Below are 10,000 nucleotides of genomic sequence, written 5' to 3'. Positions count from 1 at the left end.
GGTCGGAGCGCACCCTTTTCTCGGTGGCTGGCGGGCGAGAGAGTGCTGCGTCGCCGGCATCGGCGTCGAAAGAAGCCGAGCCGAAAAAAGTTAAAGTACAAACGTGCAAGCATACTAACCTAACCCTAGGTAAGGCATGTCAGAGCGAAAGACAGTAAACTCGAATGAGCCATGAAAGAGCGGTGCGGGGCCGGTCGGAGCGCACCCTTTTCTCGGTGGCTGGTGGGCGAGAGAGTGCTGCGTCGCCGGCATCGGCGTCGAAAGAAGCCGAGCCAAAAAAAGTTAAAGTACAAACGTGCAAGCATACTAACCTAACCCTAGGTAAGGCATGTCAGAGCGAAAGACAGTAATTTCGAATGAGCCATGAAAGAGCGGTGCGGGGCCGGTCGGAGCGCACCCTTTTCTCGGTGGCTGGCGGGCGAGAGAGTGCTGCGTCGCCGGCATCGGCGTCGAAAGAAGCCGAGCCGAAAAAAGTTAAAGTACAAACGTGCAAGCATACTAACCTAACCCTAGGTAAGGCATGTCAGAGCGAAAGACAGTAAACTCGAATGAGCCATGAAAGAGCGGTGCGGGGCCGGTCGGAGCGCACCCTTTTCTCGGTGGCTGGCGGGCGAGAGAGTGCTGCGTCGCCGGCATCGGCGTCGAAAGAAGCCGAGCCGAAAAAAGTTAAAGTACAAACGTGCAAGCATACTAACCTAACCCTAGGTAAGGCATGTCAGAGCGAAAGACAGTAAACTCGAATGAGCCATGAAAGAGCGGTGCGGGGCCGGTCGGAGCGCACCCTTTTCTCGGTGGCTGGTGGGCGAGAGAGTGCTGCGTCGCCGGCATCGGCGTCGAAAGAAGCCGAGCCAAAAAAAGTTAAAGTACAAACGTGCAAGCATACTAACCTAACCCTAGGTAAGGCATGTCAGAGCGAAAGACAGTAATTTCGAATGAGCCAAGAAAGAGCGGTGCGGGGCCGGTCGGAGCGCACCCTTTTCTCGGTGGCTGGCGGGCGAGAAAGTGCTGCGTCGCCGGCATCGGCGTCGAAAGAAGCCGAGCCGAAAAAAGTTAAAGTACAAACGTGCAAGCATACTAACCTAACCCTAGGTAAGGCATGTCAGAGCGAAAGACAGTAAACTCGAATGAGCCATGAAAGAGCGGTGCGGGGCCGGTCGGAGCGCACCCTTTTCTCGGTGGCTGGCGGGCGAGAGAGTGCTGCGTCGCCGGCATCGGCGTCGAAAGAAGCCGAGCCGAAAAAAGTTAAAGTACAAACGTGCAAGCATACTAACCTAACCCTAGGTAAGGCATGTCAGAGCGAAAGACAGTAATTTCGAATGAGCCAAGAAAGAGCGGTGCGGGGCCGGTCGGAGCGCACCCTTTTCTCGGTGGCTGGCGGGCGAGAGAGTGCTGCGTCGCCGGCATCGGCGTCGAAAGAAGCCGAGCCGAAAAAAGTTAAAGTACAAACGTGCAAGCATACTAACCTAACCCTAGGTAAGGCATGTCAGAGCGAAAGACAGTAAACTCGAATGAGCCATGAAAGAGCGGTGCGGGGCCGGTCGGAGCGCACCCTTTTCTCGGTGGCTGGTGGGCGAGAGAGTGCTGCGTCGCCGGCATCGGCGTCGAAAGAAGCCGAGCCAAAAAAAGTTAAAGTACAAACGTGCAAGCATACTAACCTAACCCTAGGTAAGGCATGTCAGAGCGAAAGACAGTAATTTCGAATGAGCCATGAAAGAGCGGTGCGGGGCCGGTCGGAGCGCACCCTTTTCTCGGTGGCTGGCGGGCGAGAGAGTGCTGCGTCGCCGGCATCGGCGTCGAAAGAAGCCGAGCCGAAAAAAGTTAAAGTACAAACGTGCAAGCATACTAACCTAACCCTAGGTAAGGCATGTCAGAGCGAAAGACAGTAATTTCGAATGAGCCAAGAAAGAGCGGTGCGGGGCCGGTCGGAGCGCACCCTTTTCTCGGTGGCTGGCGGGCGAGAAAGTGCTGCGTCGCCGGCATCGGCGTCGAAAGAAGCCGAGCCAAAAAAAGTTAAAGTACAAACGTGCAAGCATACTAACCTAACCCTAGGTAAGGCATGTCAGAGCGGAAGACAGTAATTTCGAATGAGCCATGAAAGAGCGGTGCGGGGCCGGTCGGAGCGCACCCTTTTCTCGGTGGCTGGCGGGCGAGAGAGTGCTGCGTCGCCGGCATCGGCGTCGAAAGAAGCCGAGCCGAAAAAAGTTAAAGTACAAACGTGCAAGCATACTAACCTAACCCTAGGTAAGGCATGTCAGAGCGAAAGACAGTAATTTCGAATGAGCCAAGAAAGAGCGGTGCGGGGCCGGTCGGAGCGCACCCTTTTCTCGGTGGTTGGCGGGCGAGAAAGTGCTGCGTCGCCGGCATCGGCGTCGAAAGAAGCCGAGCCAAAAAAAGTTAAAGTACAAACGTGCAAGCATACTAACCTAACCCTAGGTAAGGCATGTCAGAGCGGAAGACAGTAATTTCGAATGAGCCATGAAAGAGCGGTGCGGGGCCGGTCGGAGCGCACCCTTTTCTCGGTGGCTGGCGGGCGAGAGAGTGCTGCGTCGCCGGCATCGGCGTCGAAAGAAGCCGAGCCGAAAAAAGTTAAAGTACAAACGTGCAAGCATACTAACCTAACCCTAGGTAAGGCATGTCAGAGCGAAAGACAGTAAACTCGAATGAGCCATGAAAGAGCGGTGCGGGGCCGGTCGGAGCGCACCCTTTTCTCGGTGGCTGGTGGGCGAGAGAGTGCTGCGTCGCCGGCATCGGCGTCGAAAGAAGCCGAGCCAAAAAAAGTTAAAGTACAAACGTGCAAGCATACTAACCTAACCCTAGGTAAGGCATGTCAGAGCGAAAGACAGTAATTTCGAATGAGCCAAGAAAGAGCGGTGCGGGGCCGGTCGGAGCGCACCCTTTTCTCGGTGGCTGGCGGGCGAGAAAGTGCTGCGTCGCCGGCATCGGCGTCGAAAGAAGCCGAGCCGAAAAAAGTTAAAGTACAAACGTGCAAGCATACTAACCTAACCCTAGGTAAGGCATGTCAGAGCGAAAGACAGTAAACTCGAATGAGCCATGAAAGAGCGGTGCGGGGCCGGTCGGAGCGCACCCTTTTCTCGGTGGCTGGCGGGCGAGAGAGTGCTGCGTCGCCGGCATCGGCGTCGAAAGAAGCCGAGCCGAAAAAAGTTAAAGTACAAACGTGCAAGCATACTAACCTAACCCTAGGTAAGGCATGTCAGAGCGAAAGACAGTAATTTCGAATGAGCCAAGAAAGAGCGGTGCGGGGCCGGTCGGAGCGCACCCTTTTCTCGGTGGCTGGCGGGCGAGAGAGTGCTGCGTCGCCGGCATCGGCGTCGAAAGAAGCCGAGCCGAAAAAAGTTAAAGTACAAACGTGCAAGCATACTAACCTAACCCTAGGTAAGGCATGTCAGAGCGAAAGACAGTAAACTCGAATGAGCCATGAAAGAGCGGTGCGGGGCCGGTCGGAGCGCACCCTTTTCTCGGTGGCTGGTGGGCGAGAGAGTGCTGCGTCGCCGGCATCGGCGTCGAAAGAAGCCGAGCCAAAAAAAGTTAAAGTACAAACGTGCAAGCATACTAACCTAACCCTAGGTAAGGCATGTCAGAGCGAAAGACAGTAATTTCGAATGAGCCATGAAAGAGCGGTGCGGGGCCGGTCGGAGCGCACCCTTTTCTCGGTGGCTGGCGGGCGAGAGAGTGCTGCGTCGCCGGCATCGGCGTCGAAAGAAGCCGAGCCGAAAAAAGTTAAAGTACAAACGTGCAAGCATACTAACCTAACCCTAGGTAAGGCATGTCAGAGCGAAAGACAGTAATTTCGAATGAGCCAAGAAAGAGCGGTGCGGGGCCGGTCGGAGCGCACCCTTTTCTCGGTGGCTGGCGGGCGAGAAAGTGCTGCGTCGCCGGCATCGGCGTCGAAAGAAGCCGAGCCAAAAAAAGTTAAAGTACAAACGTGCAAGCATACTAACCTAACCCTAGGTAAGGCATGTCAGAGCGGAAGACAGTAATTTCGAATGAGCCATGAAAGAGCGGTGCGGGGCCGGTCGGAGCGCACCCTTTTCTCGGTGGCTGGCGGGCGAGAGAGTGCTGCGTCGCCGGCATCGGCGTCGAAAGAAGCCGAGCCGAAAAAAGTTAAAGTACAAACGTGCAAGCATACTAACCTAACCCTAGGTAAGGCATGTCAGAGCGAAAGACAGTAATTTCGAATGAGCCAAGAAAGAGCGGTGCGGGGCCGGTCGGAGCGCACCCTTTTCTCGGTGGTTGGCGGGCGAGAAAGTGCTGCGTCGCCGGCATCGGCGTCGAAAGAAGCCGAGCCAAAAAAAGTTAAAGTACAAACGTGCAAGCATACTAACCTAACCCTAGGTAAGGCATGTCAGAGCGGAAGACAGTAATTTCGAATGAGCCATGAAAGAGCGGTGCGGGGCCGGTCGGAGCGCACCCTTTTCTCGGTGGCTGGCGGGCGAGAGAGTGCTGCGTCGCCGGCATCGGCGTCGAAAGAAGCCGAGCCGAAAAAAGTTAAAGTACAAACGTGCAAGCATACTAACCTAACCCTAGGTAAGGCATGTCAGAGCGAAAGACAGTAAACTCGAATGAGCCATGAAAGAGCGGTGCGGGGCCGGTCGGAGCGCACCCTTTTCTCGGTGGCTGGTGGGCGAGAGAGTGCTGCGTCGCCGGCATCGGCGTCGAAAGAAGCCGAGCCAAAAAAAGTTAAAGTACAAACGTGCAAGCATACTAACCTAACCCTAGGTAAGGCATGTCAGAGCGAAAGACAGTAATTTCGAATGAGCCAAGAAAGAGCGGTGCGGGGCCGGTCGGAGCGCACCCTTTTCTCGGTGGCTGGCGGGCGAGAAAGTGCTGCGTCGCCGGCATCGGCGTCGAAAGAAGCCGAGCCGAAAAAAGTTAAAGTACAAACGTGCAAGCATACTAACCTAACCCTAGGTAAGGCATGTCAGAGCGAAAGACAGTAAACTCGAATGAGCCATGAAAGAGCGGTGCGGGGCCGGTCGGAGCGCACCCTTTTCTCGGTGGCTGGCGGGCGAGAGAGTGCTGCGTCGCCGGCATCGGCGTCGAAAGAAGCCGAGCCGAAAAAAGTTAAAGTACAAACGTGCAAGCATACTAACCTAACCCTAGGTAAGGCATGTCAGAGCGAAAGACAGTAATTTCGAATGAGCCAAGAAAGAGCGGTGCGGGGCCGGTCGGAGCGCACCCTTTTCTCGGTGGCTGGCGGGCGAGAGAGTGCTGCGTCGCCGGCATCGGCGTCGAAAGAAGCCGAGCCGAAAAAAGTTAAAGTACAAACGTGCAAGCATACTAACCTAACCCTAGGTAAGGCATGTCAGAGCGAAAGACAGTAAACTCGAATGAGCCATGAAAGAGCGGTGCGGGGCCGGTCGGAGCGCACCCTTTTCTCGGTGGCTGGTGGGCGAGAGAGTGCTGCGTCGCCGGCATCGGCGTCGAAAGAAGCCGAGCCAAAAAAAGTTAAAGTACAAACGTGCAAGCATACTAACCTAACCCTAGGTAAGGCATGTCAGAGCGAAAGACAGTAATTTCGAATGAGCCATGAAAGAGCGGTGCGGGGCCGGTCGGAGCGCACCCTTTTCTCGGTGGCTGGCGGGCGAGAGAGTGCTGCGTCGCCGGCATCGGCGTCGAAAGAAGCCGAGCCGAAAAAAGTTAAAGTACAAACGTGCAAGCATACTAACCTAACCCTAGGTAAGGCATGTCAGAGCGAAAGACAGTAATTTCGAATGAGCCAAGAAAGAGCGGTGCGGGGCCGGTCGGAGCGCACCCTTTTCTCGGTGGCTGGCGGGCGAGAAAGTGCTGCGTCGCCGGCATCGGCGTCGAAAGAAGCCGAGCCAAAAAAAGTTAAAGTACAAACGTGCAAGCATACTAACCTAACCCTAGGTAAGGCATGTCAGAGCGGAAGACAGTAATTTCGAATGAGCCATGAAAGAGCGGTGCGGGGCCGGTCGGAGCGCACCCTTTTCTCGGTGGCTGGCGGGCGAGAGAGTGCTGCGTCGCCGGCATCGGCGTCGAAAGAAGCCGAGCCGAAAAAAGTTAAAGTACAAACGTGCAAGCATACTAACCTAACCCTAGGTAAGGCATGTCAGAGCGAAAGACAGTAATTTCGAATGAGCCAAGAAAGAGCGGTGCGGGGCCGGTCGGAGCGCACCCTTTTCTCGGTGGTTGGCGGGCGAGAAAGTGCTGCGTCGCCGGCATCGGCGTCGAAAGAAGCCGAGCCAAAAAAAGTTAAAGTACAAACGTGCAAGCATACTAACCTAACCCTAGGTAAGGCATGTCAGAGCGGAAGACAGTAATTTCGAATGAGCCATGAAAGAGCGGTGCGGGGCCGGTCGGAGCGCACCCTTTTCTCGGTGGCTGGCGGGCGAGAGAGTGCTGCGTCGCCGGCATCGGCGTCGAAAGAAGCCGAGCCGAAAAAAGTTAAAGTACAAACGTGCAAGCATACTAACCTAACCCTAGGTAAGGCATGTCAGAGCGAAAGACAGTAAACTCGAATGAGCCATGAAAGAGCGGTGCGGGGCCGGTCGGAGCGCACCCTTTTCTCGGTGGCTGGTGGGCGAGAGAGTGCTGCGTCGCCGGCATCGGCGTCGAAAGAAGCCGAGCCAAAAAAAGTTAAAGTACAAACGTGCAAGCATACTAACCTAACCCTAGGTAAGGCATGTCAGAGCGAAAGACAGTAATTTCGAATGAGCCAAGAAAGAGCGGTGCGGGGCCGGTCGGAGCGCACCCTTTTCTCGGTGGCTGGCGGGCGAGAAAGTGCTGCGTCGCCGGCATCGGCGTCGAAAGAAGCCGAGCCGAAAAAAGTTAAAGTACAAACGTGCAAGCATACTAACCTAACCCTAGGTAAGGCATGTCAGAGCGAAAGACAGTAAACTCGAATGAGCCATGAAAGAGCGGTGCGGGGCCGGTCGGAGCGCACCCTTTTCTCGGTGGCTGGCGGGCGAGAGAGTGCTGCGTCGCCGGCATCGGCGTCGAAAGAAGCCGAGCCGAAAAAAGTTAAAGTACAAACGTGCAAGCATACTAACCTAACCCTAGGTAAGGCATGTCAGAGCGAAAGACAGTAATTTCGAATGAGCCAAGAAAGAGCGGTGCGGGGCCGGTCGGAGCGCACCCTTTTCTCGGTGGCTGGCGGGCGAGAGAGTGCTGCGTCGCCGGCATCGGCGTCGAAAGAAGCCGAGCCGAAAAAAGTTAAAGTACAAACGTGCAAGCATACTAACCTAACCCTAGGTAAGGCATGTCAGAGCGAAAGACAGTAAACTCGAATGAGCCATGAAAGAGCGGTGCGGGGCCGGTCGGAGCGCACCCTTTTCTCGGTGGCTGGTGGGCGAGAGAGTGCTGCGTCGCCGGCATCGGCGTCGAAAGAAGCCGAGCCAAAAAAAGTTAAAGTACAAACGTGCAAGCATACTAACCTAACCCTAGGTAAGGCATGTCAGAGCGAAAGACAGTAATTTCGAATGAGCCATGAAAGAGCGGTGCGGGGCCGGTCGGAGCGCACCCTTTTCTCGGTGGCTGGCGGGCGAGAGAGTGCTGCGTCGCCGGCATCGGCGTCGAAAGAAGCCGAGCCGAAAAAAGTTAAAGTACAAACGTGCAAGCATACTAACCTAACCCTAGGTAAGGCATGTCAGAGCGAAAGACAGTAATTTCGAATGAGCCAAGAAAGAGCGGTGCGGGGCCGGTCGGAGCGCACCCTTTTCTCGGTGGCTGGCGGGCGAGAAAGTGCTGCGTCGCCGGCATCGGCGTCGAAAGAAGCCGAGCCAAAAAAAGTTAAAGTACAAACGTGCAAGCATACTAACCTAACCCTAGGTAAGGCATGTCAGAGCGAAAGACAGTAATTTCGAATGAGCCATGAAAGAGCGGTGCGGGGCCGGTCGGAGCGCACCCTTTTCTCGGTGGCTGGCGGGCGAGAGAGTGCTGCGTCGCCGGCATCGGCGTCGAAAGAAGCCGAGCCAAAAAAAGTTAAAGTACAAACGTGCAAGCATACTAACCTAACCCTAGGTAAGGCATGTCAGAGCGAAAGACAGTAATTTCGAATGAGCCAAGAAAGAGCGGTGCGGGGCCGGTCGGAGCGCACCCTTTTCTCGGTGGCTGGCGGGCGAGAGAGTGCTGCGTCGCCGGCATCGGCGTCGAAAGAAGCCGAGCCGAAAAAAGTTAAAGTACAAACGCGATGCTAATGAGCGAGCCGTTGTCTCGACTAATATGTAGGGGGCGTTCGATCGAGCGTCTGGCTTGAGCGCTTGTCGGCCTAGCAGAACGGTCGCATTGTTATGCCCGGGTTTTAGGCACCGCTGCAGGCGGCCGGCAGAGCTCTTGTTTGTGCGAAACTGAATGGATCGAGCCCGAGAGAGGGCGAGCAAAGAAAAAACGCAAATCGCTCCGCCTGGCACTGCCGGCGAGAGCGTGGACGTCGCGGCCAGCGACTGTCGAAGCTGAGTACGGCCGCAGGCGATTGCCTCGGTCTTAAACGAATGCGACGAGCACGCGCCGGGCGGCCCAGCAAGGGCCGAGCGCAGCTGTCGCAGCTATCTGGTTGATCCTGCCAGTAGTGATATGCTTGTCTCAAAGATTAAGCCATGCAGGTGCAAGTACGAGTTCTCGTAAAGCGAAACTGCGAATGGCTCATTAAATCAGTCTTGGTTTATTTGGTCTCGTAAGCGAAGTGGATAACTGTGGTAATTCTAGAGCTAATACATGCATTAAGCGCCGACTTCGGGAGGCGCGCTTTTATCAGATCAAAACCGACCGGGTTCGTCCTGTGACGTTTGATGACTCTGGATAACCACGCGGATCGTACGGTCTCTGCACCGACGACGTATCATTCAAGTGTCTGCCCTATCAACTGTCGAAGGTACGCTACGTGCCTACCTTTGTGATAACGGGTAACGGGGAATCAGGGTTCGATTCCGGAGAGGGAGCCTGAGAAACGGCTACCACATCCAAGGAAGGCAGCAGGCGCGCAAATTACCCATTCCCGACACGGGGAGGTAGTGACGAAAAATAACAATACAGGACTCTAACGAGGCCCTGTAATTGGAATGAGTACATCCTAAAACTCTTAACGAGTATCCATTGGAGGGCAAGTCTGGTGCCAGCAGCCGCGGTAATTCCAGCTCCAACAGTGTATGCTAAAGTTGTTGCGGTTGAAAAGCTCGTAGTTGGATTTTGGGCGAGCGCCGCCGGTCCGTCGCAAGGCGTGTCACTGGTTGCGTTCGCCTCACCTTCGGTTCTCCGTCGGTGCTCTTGACTGAGTGTCGGCGGTGGCCGATAAGTTTACTTTGAAAAAATTAGAGTGTTCAAAGCAGGCTGTTCGCCTGCATAGTGTTGCATGGAATAATGGAATAGGACCTCGGTTCTATTTTGTTGGTTTTCGGAGCACGAGGTAATGATTAAGAGGGACAGACGGGGGCGTCCGTACTCTGCCGTTAGAGGTGAAATTCTTGGATCGGCGGAAGACGAACTACTGCGAAAGCATTCGCCAAGAATGTTTTCTTTAATCAAGAGCGAAAGTCAGAGGTTCGAAGACGATCAGATACCGTCCTAGTTCTGACTATAAACGATGCCAACTAGCGATCGGGAGGCGTTACCATGACGACCTTTCCGGCAGCTTCCGGGAAACCAAAGTCTTTGGGTTCCGGGGGAAGTATGGTTGCAAAGCTGAAACTTAAAGGAATTGACGGAAGGGCACCACCAGGAGTGGAGCCTGCGGCTTAATTTGACTCAACACGGGGAAACTCACCCGGCCCGGACACAGGTAGGATTGACAGATTGAGAGCTCTTTCTTGATTCTGTGGGTGGTGGTGCATGGCCGTTCTTAGTTGGTGGAGCGATTTGTCTGGTTAATTCCGATAACGAACGAGACTCTGGCATGCTAAATAGTTACGCGACCTTCTCGGTCGGCGTCTAACTTCTTAGAGGGACTAGTGGCGTTTAGCCACACGAGATTGAGCAATAACAGGTCTGTGATGCCCTTAGATGTCCGGGGCCGCACGCGCGCTAC

The 10,000-nt window shown here is 55.0% G+C and overlaps 1 non-coding gene across 1 annotated transcript in view; it reads left to right on the top strand.

Moving 5' to 3' along the window:
- Positions 1 to 8,526: 8,526 nt before the first annotated feature.
- Positions 8,527 to 10,000, top strand: part of LOC144419355 (small subunit ribosomal RNA) — a 1,810-nt gene continuing 336 nt past the window's right edge. The window contains exon 1 of the ribosomal RNA XR_013474010.1: positions 8,527 to 10,000. This exon is cut by the window's right edge and continues 336 nt beyond it. This is a non-coding gene — a ribosomal RNA (small subunit ribosomal RNA).

This window comes from Styela clava, unplaced genomic scaffold, assembly GCF_964204865.1.
Source record: "Styela clava unplaced genomic scaffold, kaStyClav1.hap1.2 HAP1_SCAFFOLD_19, whole genome shotgun sequence".
NCBI lineage: Eukaryota > Metazoa > Chordata > Ascidiacea > Stolidobranchia > Styelidae > Styela > Styela clava.
This window is presented reverse-complemented; position numbering and strand designations above follow the sequence as displayed.